We start from the raw sequence: 9,813 nt of genomic DNA on the forward strand, positions 1-9,813 counted from the left end.
ACTCGTACCCACTTTCGATATTGTTCACATTTACACCGACTCCCTTGCCGCCCTTAAGCAGCTTAAGGCTGTCCGGCGCACATTCCAAGTTACACAATCCATTCACCAACTTTGCACAAAATACCCCTGTCCTGTGCGTATACACTGGATTCGCGGGCATGCCCAGGATCCGCATAATATTCATGTGGATGCAATGACACACCTTGACACATCCGATATCCCGCCACTTACCCTCTTCCCTCAGATCCGTTCCTGTCCCATGTTTCCGAGAAACAGGCTTTGCGTAACACGCGCCCCAATTCCTCCGTGTTCGTACCCTCTCCCCCGGAGTCTCACTCGGGAGGAGGAGGTATCTGTGCGCCGGATTCGGGCAGGAGCGGCTCTGACTCCTTCTGTGCGTCATCGGTGGCGTGACAAACGTTTCGAAGTGACTGACAAGTGTCCCCATGGTGGTGCTGCGCCCGACCAGTGTGACGAAAAACACTTGCTGCGGACTTGCCCGGCTACAGCTTCCGTGAGACGACGCTTCCTAAGAAAGGTTGGACTGCGATGGGACGAATTGCAGACGACTATCGCAAGTGGACTCAAGATAATCGCTTTATCGCGAACTTTTGCCGCTTTTTAAGCGAGAGAGAGAGAGACTCGTTACTTTTTAAGCGAGGCTTGTTTACACTCCATTTTATAACTTTGTTTCCCTTTTTCATTATGCCTCATGGCAAACAGCTCGAATAAAAAAAAAAGTAGTGAGGTTAGATGATACAACGACGTTGTTGTTCTTCATTGATGATGTTCCCTCTTGTTTGCCGGCACGCGTTGCGACGGACGGAGAGGGCAGCACTTTCTTCACCTGCACCCGGTTGTTTACGGCTGTGGTAGAAAGTGGTCGGCAGGTGCGCCCCGTAAAAGCTGCAAAATCTCAAGCAGGCAGGAGTCCACACCAGGTGAGGTCCCCGTCACCAACTGTGCAAGAGACAAACTTAGAAGCTAAAACACTGCGGAATCAGGCCAGGAACTGCCATTATCAGCCCCGCGCTCTCTAATGGCGATTTCCACTGGTGGATCTGAAGCGAGGCGCTCGAATCGCAAAAGAGCGCCCCAAACCGCCTCGGAGGGCAGCGACCGTCGTCGACCAGCGGAACATGCAGAGCGCGCAGCGGAAGCACTGGTTCCGGAAGTTGAGGTCTGACAATTCTGGCGCCAAAATACACGTACGCAGACGACGAGACGGCGGCGGTGAGCAAGCGCATCTTTCGCGATGGAACCCAGTCGCTTTGTTCATGTGCACCGCATTTTGGTGAACCTCGTAGGCAAACAGGAGCACAGTTGTTCTCTAGGTAAGTTCATAAATGAATACATATCGCATGTCTGCAGAGTGCTTACGGTACGGAACGGTTTACGGTGCGACGGTTTGCCAACTCGCCCAGCTAGATTTTTCACTGAGTCATGTTGTCAGCCGGCATGAAGTGTGTACCGATTGCTGTCCTCGCGAAAAGACTGCAAACAGACCCTGCGTGTCAGCTTCTTTTTGGGGCAACGGCCGGAGCAGATGACTTTTCTTGGCAGCATTTTCCTTCTTGGCGTGCGAAAACGAATCGTATGATGGAGAAGACGCAGACGACATACGCGCACCAAACGCACGCGAAAGAAACAGCGCTCAGTGTTTCCTGCTGACATTCCTGCGCGCGCTAAAAAGAAGCGAAAATCACACGTTTGTTTCGGAAGTGACGACATCGCCGACTACAAGTTCCGGTGAGATCCGCCGCTGGTCGGCGGATCAACCTAGTGCGCTCCGTATTGAACGGAGTTGCTCCAAACGACCAGCGGAATTCGCGCGGTCGGTCCAGGTCGACCAGTGGAACTCGAATTCGTCGCCACGGAGCAAGAAAAGCTGCTCCAGCACGACCAGTGGAAATCGCCATAAGAGGCCAGAATCCGCACTAAGCCGAATCTCCGTCAGCCTCACGACCGGACCTGAACACCCCGTTCGGCCGCCGCAGCGCAACTACCCTCTCTCTCGCTCACTGCGTTCACTTCGTGCCAAATTCTCACCTGCAACTGATCAAGGCACGGTGCTGGGCGAGTTGACGGAGCAATCTTTTGTAAACACAGCGCTGGCGGACGAGAGTGAAGGCGCACAATGCAGCGCTGCATTGTGTGCCTTCACTCTCGTCCGCGAGCGCTGTGTTTAGAAAAGATTGCAACTAATCACTGGTCTTCCCCGCTCTCTGCCGAATGAATTACAAAGAAAGGCAAAATCACAACTCCTCACACGCCACTTACGCCAACTGGCGTTAAGATACGCAAATCCGCATGCGTGCGTCGCGCCCGAGCACCGTGGCTCAGGCAAACATCGAAACGTGTCTCTCGACCGGGCCGCGAAGGGGTTTCGACTGCAACGGGGGCGTCCTCGCGCCACCCGAGATGCGGCCCCATTGAAGCCTCTCCCATAGAAATTGAGTGGCCCGCTCTCAGAACAGTGCGCCATTAGGAATTCAGAAAAAAATTTCGCCTTCCAGTCTAGTAGTGAGGGCGGCTGCTGTTACCATTCCATCGCTTATTATATGAGGCTCGTCAGCCCATGGGACAGGCGCCGCTGGCGGAGACGTCACGGCTTTTGGAGGACACGCTTTCTTCCCTCCCCGCATGCGTCGTGAGTCTCCCAAAGTGTGTCTCCTGTGCTTCACTTGACTCCTGCTCACAAAAGTACGCGACGTAGGAAGCCAAATAAGCCGCAAAAAAACTTTAGGGGAAACTTAGCGGCGCTGGGGTGAAGAAGCCCGCGAATCAAAAGAGGGAAGAAAGCGAACGATGCGCACACCGTATAGAAGCGAGATCGCTGCTCGCAGCCGAGGCGAGCGAGTCGGCCTTTAGCGACGCAGTCAAGACTGGCGGGCCACGCAAGCTTTACAACATTCGAACACGCCCGCCATCGGACGAGAAGGAGCTGAGGGAACAGCGCGCACACTTGGCCTTCGCCTGCATGGTTTAAACGCATCGTTTTTCAGCGCAACGGCCAAAGAAAAGAAGCAGGAAGAGAAGAAGGACAAACACAGCCCTGGCTGTCAACTGTTTATTCAGGGACGCACACACAACTTATATACACTCTGTGGAGTTTAAAATGGGGGGTATAAACACGTTCTCCCCGTTTAACCGCGGCTGACACAGTTCAAAACCACGCGGACCCCACCCCGTGGTCGCGAGCGCTACCGAGCGCAGGCCGACCACGGCGGGCCCTGCTCTACGGGAACAAAGGAACGACACACTGGCTGACACAAACAAGGCATTTATTGCTATAACAACAATAACACCAGCTAGCAACAAAATACACTGAGGAAACGAGGATGTCCGACTCACCAGCACGGCTACGAGCGAACGTTCGCCCACGGTAGGGCAGAGGGAATAACTCCGAGGCCGGACGGGACGAGCTGTGGGGAACACGTTTCCACACGAGGTCGCCCGCCGACGAAGAGCGAAGCTGCGAGCGAAACGTCCGTTCGCTTCCCGGTCCCAGGGAGAAGAGAGCCGATTTTCCCCCGCGCGCGCGCAGCAAAACGCCATCCGTGGCGCTGGTGTCGCTGCGACGCGAGCGCCCTTCCCTGTTAGTTGAGAGTAACCGAACCGAGAGGAGTGCTTTGCGGGGGAGCTAACTACAGTAGGGGGTGCAATGCGGGAAAGTGAACGCAGGGGACGAAGGCGTCCCCACATCCCCCCCAACCTTAAATACACCCCCGCGCCTGCAAGTTACATGCTATGGAGGAGTCTCCTGGTCTTCATGCACTTGAGGCAGGTCTTGCAGCGGAGGTCACGCCGACAGCGTGCACGCAGTCTTCCGCGGTATTCCGAAGGCGGCGTGAAAGTTTTCCACCCAAAGTGAAAGTCTCCGCTGGGACGACTCGCATGGCCGGCGGACTACGTGTCCGCAGGTCCGCGAAGAGGAGGGCCGGTTGACCACTGCAGGCCAGGATTCTGCAGTAGTCGCCAGGGTAACAGCAGCCGGAGGTGGCTGCTGTCTGGCCTCGCCACGGCTGCCCCGGATGGATGCGGCGAACAGGATACAGGCCGCTCCGTCGCAGCAGGCGGCAGCGAGACGATGTGCACAGGACAGCAAGCCGGAGTGGCTCCACTGGATCTGAAAGATTGCCAAAACACACTCCGCATGCCTTTAACGTAGGTCACGGGAGGGGAAACGGCGTACACAAGGGCCTCGTGGCTCAATGCTCAACTAGCTAGCAAAATGTGTCGGGCGGCTGTGCAACGCAAAGTTCGACTGAACAAAGCCCTTTCTTGAGTTGAACGAGAATGCTCGGTTCATGCTAGGTTAAAAAAAAACGGGTGGGGCAGGAAAGTGCGCCCCCTCTAACACCACGGTCCGGTGGTCGTGTCACTTTTGAGAAGGTGCAGGCAGCTATGAATAGGCTTAGGCCTCACCACCATAGTGACGGTCGACGACCCCCAACAAAAGAAAGACCCGAAACGGGTTTCGTGCGCGCAGCCGCGAGGAGACATCAGCGTTGTGGGATGGTCCTCCCCGCTCACTGCACAAAGCGGCTTCTGAGCGATCGGTGCCCACCGTATCGGACGGTGTCGGAACGCCCGGTGCCGAGCTGCAATACCAGCGAGCTCGTCGCGGCATCCGTGGCCCTAGTCCACCCGGCTCCCGGAGCCGCGACTCCCAGAGTCGGAAAAGAGACAGCGAGAAAATATGTAGAAAACTCGGACCACCCACGCGGCTTCCGTACTCACTCGCTTCGGGCTCGGCAACTCCACGGGCGCTAGGCCTCGCGCTCCCTCGATGCGGACCAAGTGGTTCTTGAAGCAACTCCAGGAAGAAAAACTTGACAAAAAACATGCTGAGCATGTCGAAAAGTTCAAACATGCTGCGGCGCAATATACCTCGCACTCAAGAAAGCATGCCGCAGGTCCTAGCGATCAAAATTCACACTAGGCCTACCACTTGTCAAGTACGGACAAAGAGCGTTCCTCGAGCCGGACAGACAGTCGTCCAATGTTCCAAGACAGGCCCCACGTTGGGCGCCAGATGTGGGGTTTAAAATGGGGGTATAAACACGTTCTCCCCGTTTAACCGCGGCTGACACAGTTCAAAACCGCGCGGACCCCACCCCGTGGTCGCTGTTGCGTGGGCGTTCCCGTGCTGTCATGCCGGGAGGCCGTGAGAAAGAAGAAAGCCAGACGACCACTCCGCTCCAGGACCAAACACAAAAGTGATTTATTCCAAAACACCCTAGGTGTGCTTCAGCTTAGAGGGCGCCACTATTAAGTTCATAGGTGGCTACCCCAACATCTCCCCCCTTCAGTCACAAGTTCAAGCGGTCCGTGGTACTACAGGGCGGCCACTACAGGTAAACACAACACCATCACCAGGACGTGAAAGGACGTGAAGGTCCCGCTGTAACAGGCGGCGGATCAGATGCTGCGGCCTCTTGAGTTAGGGGGTGAGGCTGGAGAAGTGCTGGATCTGCTGCCCTCAGCACAAAGGGAACAAGGTGTCGACAATTCCGCTGCAGAATCGTTCCTCGCTCCATTTCGACGACGAAGGACCTTGGACGCTGTGCCTTGCTCAAAACTGTAGCACGCACCTGGTCAGGTCGAACCCAGACCTGCTCACCAGACTGAAGTGTTGGCAGATCCCTGACGCGATGATGTCGGTTGAAGTCCTTTGCAGTCCTTTTCTTGTAAGAATCATCTCTGAGGGCTACCTCCTCCCTTTCGGGCCAGTGTGGACGAAGCTTTTCATTCAGCTTTGGGACTCGATTTCTCAGTTGTCTTCTCATTAGGAGCTGAGCCGGGCTGAAGCCACTCACACCTTGTGTATCCCTATAGCTGAGAAGGGCCAAGTGAGGATCTTTTGCCTTACGGAGGATATCTTTCACCGTCCGGATCATTCGCTCTGCCTCTCCATTAGACTGTGGGTAATGGGGGCTACTGGTGATGTGGTCAAAACCATAAGATGTGGCGAATGCGGTAAATTCACGTGAAGAAAATGGCGGACCGTTGTCTGACTTAACCTGTTGCGGTATCCCATGACGGGCGAACAGGCTTTTGAGCGCCTCAATGACCACCGGAGCTGTTGTACTTTTCAGTGTCACCACCTCTGGGAACCGGGAGTAGTAGTCCACTACCATCAAGAAGGTTTGAGAATTGTGGTGAAAGAGGTCCATGCCCAGAACTTCCCAGGGAGATTTGTAGGAAGGAGTGGTTCCGCTGAGTTCACTCGAGTAAGGGCGCACCTTTCAAAGCTGGTCACGAGGGAGGTTATCTCCGCTGTTATGCCAGGCCACCACACAGATCCACGAGCGAGGGCGGCCGATGCCCTGATGTCCTTCATGCAGAAGCGCCAAGACTGCTGGCCTCATTGCTGCGGGGATCAAGAGGCCTTTGAGGAGAAGACCATCACAAACAGAAAGTTCATCCTTCACTGATTCATACTTCGAGACGTGAAGAGGTATCTTCGACTTCTTTGGCCAGCCGTCCTGGCAGAAAGAGATAAGCGTGGTACATTCTCCAACACAACTTTGGGCATACCTGATATCCTGCATGTTCAGAGGAAGCACATCTTGAGCAGAAGCCACGACTTCGGTAGCAAAAAGTTCCACTGTGTTTACTGGATGCACTTTGGGAGGCATGCGAGACAATGCATCCGCTGTAGCCAACAGTTTTCCGGGCACGTACATGATCTGAAACTGGTAAGGCATTGTCTTAAGCCTGAGTCTTTGCACCCTCGGAGGAAGCACGTCAAGTTCCATTTTGCCAAACAATGACACGAGAGGAAGGTGATCAGTTTCTACGGTAAAGGTGATGCCCCTGATGAACTCGTCGAACTTCTGGATGGCCCACGCTGTAGCCAAGGCCTCTTTTTCTGTTTGACTGTACCTTTGCTCTGTAGTCGTCATTGCCCTTGAGGCAAAGGCTACTGGCCTCCGCTCACCAGTCGGTTGTGCTTGTAGCAGGACTGCTCCGAGTCCAAAAGAGCTGGCGTCGGCAGAGACTGTTGTGGCATACGATGGGTGGTACATGGCCAGGCAGCGTTCGGACGTCAGAAGTTCCTTGACTTTTTTGAATGCAGCTTCCTGTTCATGCTGCCAAGTTCAACTAGCATTCTTATTGAGAAGGGTGCGTATCCGTGCAGTGATTTACGAAATATGAGGCAAGAACCTGGCAAGATGATTTACCATCCCGAGTAAACGTCTGACACCTGCAACGTCTGTGGGAGGTGGCATTGCATACACTGCATCGATCTTGCCTGGGTCTGGCTTGATGCCTTGTGCTGAGACCATGACACCTAGGAAGGAGACCTCGGAGACCCCAAAACAAGACTTGTCTTTGTTCAAGGTGACGCCTGCAGTTGCAAGACGAGTCAACACTTGCTCAAGTCTTGCATCGTGTTCCTGCTTGGTACGTCCAAAAACAAGAATATCGTCAATCATGTTGACAACACCCTCCTGACCTTCAAGGATTCTGGCCATTTGCTTTTGAAAATACTCCGGGGCGGAAGTGATGCCGAAGGGCAGTCGGCAAAAACAATAGCGACGGAAAGGTGTGATGAAAGTTGTCAATTCTTGCGCGTCTGCTGACAACTTGACTTGGTGGAAGCCTGCAGTTGCATCGAGCTTCGAAAAAACGGCTGCGTCACCGATGAGCCCAAGAACTTGTTCAACAGTATACAAAATTTGTCTTTCCCTGAGAACCACTTTGTTTAGTCGAGTCAGATCCACACACAAACGATACTTTCCATCCTTTTTTGGTACTACCACCAGTCCGGCGCACCACGGAGTTGGTTTATCAATACGGCGAATGACGCCGTCGCTTTCGAGTTTTTCCAGTTCTTGGCGAACAACTTCACGCAGCGGGATCGGTATCCATCGAGGTGCACTGAGTGAGAACGGCACAACATCTTGTTTCAAGCGAATGGTGTACTCATCTCTGAGCGTGCCGAGGCCACGGAACAGTTCCGCATGAAGCGTTGGCTGAGGAGTGTTGACAGTACCCAAAAATTTCACAACTTGAAGAGCTTGGATGGCTGGTAGACCCAGTAAAGGTGCTGAAAGTGCCTCAATGACGTAAATACGCTGGGAACTGGTCTTCCCTTGCCAAGATAGCTGTGCCAAATACGAACCCCGTACACGCAGAGGTTGGCCACCGAGCCCTGTCAAAATAGCGTCTACCTTGGCGAGCTCAGCCGGGACTCCGGGGAAGTCACTTGGAACTGCGGAAACCTCGGCACCCGAGTCTACTTTGAACTGAGTTGTGTAGTTGTCGGCTGTGATATCCACATACTTGGCTTTAGCTGGCGTCTCGAGAGCATGCATTTGGATAGCATTGAGTTTGGTCTGCCTCGACTTCCTGGAGCGGCAAACTTCAGCAAAATGACCTTTCTTGCCGCAGCTGTTGCAGATAGAGCTCTTTGCCGGGCACTCTGAGCGTCCATGATATGCGCGGCCGCAGAAGAAACAGACCGGAATGTCACGATAGCGTTCCGACTTCGCGTCCATTGACCGTGTTCTGTCGCGTCAATGGACGCCGTCGCGAAAACGGCCGAAAACGTCAATGGACGGCCGTCGCGAAAACTTCCGAGTCGCAGCATCAATATTGACCATGCTTTGCAAGGTGGCCTGTGCGAGTGAACGTTCCTTGTCCGCGTCCTCGGACTGAGGAGCTTGCGTCCAAGCTTCTTTTAGAGTTAGCTTCGGGGTGCAGCAAAGCTTATCGGAGAGACGCATGTCGAGCAATCCAACGACAAACCTGTCCCGGACCAAGCGTTCTTCCACCGCCGATGACGGGTAGTTGCAACGTTTGACTAACTTGAACAGTTCGGCGTAAAATGCGTCGACACTCTCGCCAGGTTGTTGAACGCGCTTGTGAAAGCGAGACGACTCATAGAGCTCATTACAGGGATGCACGAAGTGCTCCGTGAAGCATTTGACAACAGCGTCGTAGGAGGCTAACTCGGCAGCGTCGAGTGAAAAGGTGTCTAGCAGCGAGCGAGCTTCCGGGCCCATACAGTACAGAAGCGTACGTACTTGCACGTCTTGCGGAGCTTTCCGCAGTCCGGAGACAGCGGCATAGTCCTCGAAGCGAGACTTCCATGAAGACCAACTTGCAGGGTTGCAGAAGTCGAATGCGTCTGGCGGCTGCAGAGTGAGGCCTAGCCACTGGGCCTGCTGGGCGCTTTTCGGGAGCACCTGTTCACCGTTTGCGGTCATTGCGAGCTGCTTTTAAGACTGGTTTTTCACGCTGACCCCACTTCTGATACCATGTTGCGTGGGCGTTCCCGTGCTGTCGTGCCGGGAGGCCGTGAGAAAGAAGAGAGCCAGACGACCACTCCGCTCCAGGACCAAACACAAAAGTGATTTATTCCAAAACCCCCTAGCTGCGCTTCAGCTTAGAGAGCGCCACTATTAAGTTCATAAGTGGCGACCCCAACAGTCGCGAGCGCTACCGAGCGCACGCCGACCACGGCGGGCCCTGCTCTACGGGAACAAAGGAACGACGAACTGGCTGACACAAACAAGGCATTTATTGCTATAACAACAATAACGCCAGCTAGCAACAAAATACACTGAGGAATCGAGGATGTCCGACTCACCAGCACGGCTACGAGCGAACGCTCGCCCACGGTAGGGCAGAGGGAATAACTCCGAGGCCGTACGGGACGAGCTGAGGGGAACACGTTTCCACACGAGGTCGCCCGCCGACGAAGAGCGAAGCTGCGAGCGAAACGTCCGTTCGCTTTCCGGTCCCAGGGAGAAGAGAGCCGATTTTCCCCCGCGCGCGCGCAGCAAAACGCCATCCGTG

At 54.5% G+C, this 9,813-nt stretch overlaps 1 pseudogene; it reads right to left on the reverse strand.

Annotated features, from left to right (window-relative positions):
- Positions 1-6,928: 6,928 nt before the first annotated feature.
- LOC149327681 (uncharacterized) lies at positions 6,929-9,345 on the reverse strand (annotated as a pseudogene).
- Between the last annotated feature and the right edge of the window lie 468 nt (positions 9,346-9,813).

This window comes from Amblyomma mixtum, chromosome 10, assembly GCF_055824585.1.
Source record: "Amblyomma mixtum isolate Tamu chromosome 10, ASM5582458v1, whole genome shotgun sequence".
Taxonomy (NCBI): domain Eukaryota; kingdom Metazoa; phylum Arthropoda; class Arachnida; order Ixodida; family Ixodidae; genus Amblyomma; species Amblyomma mixtum.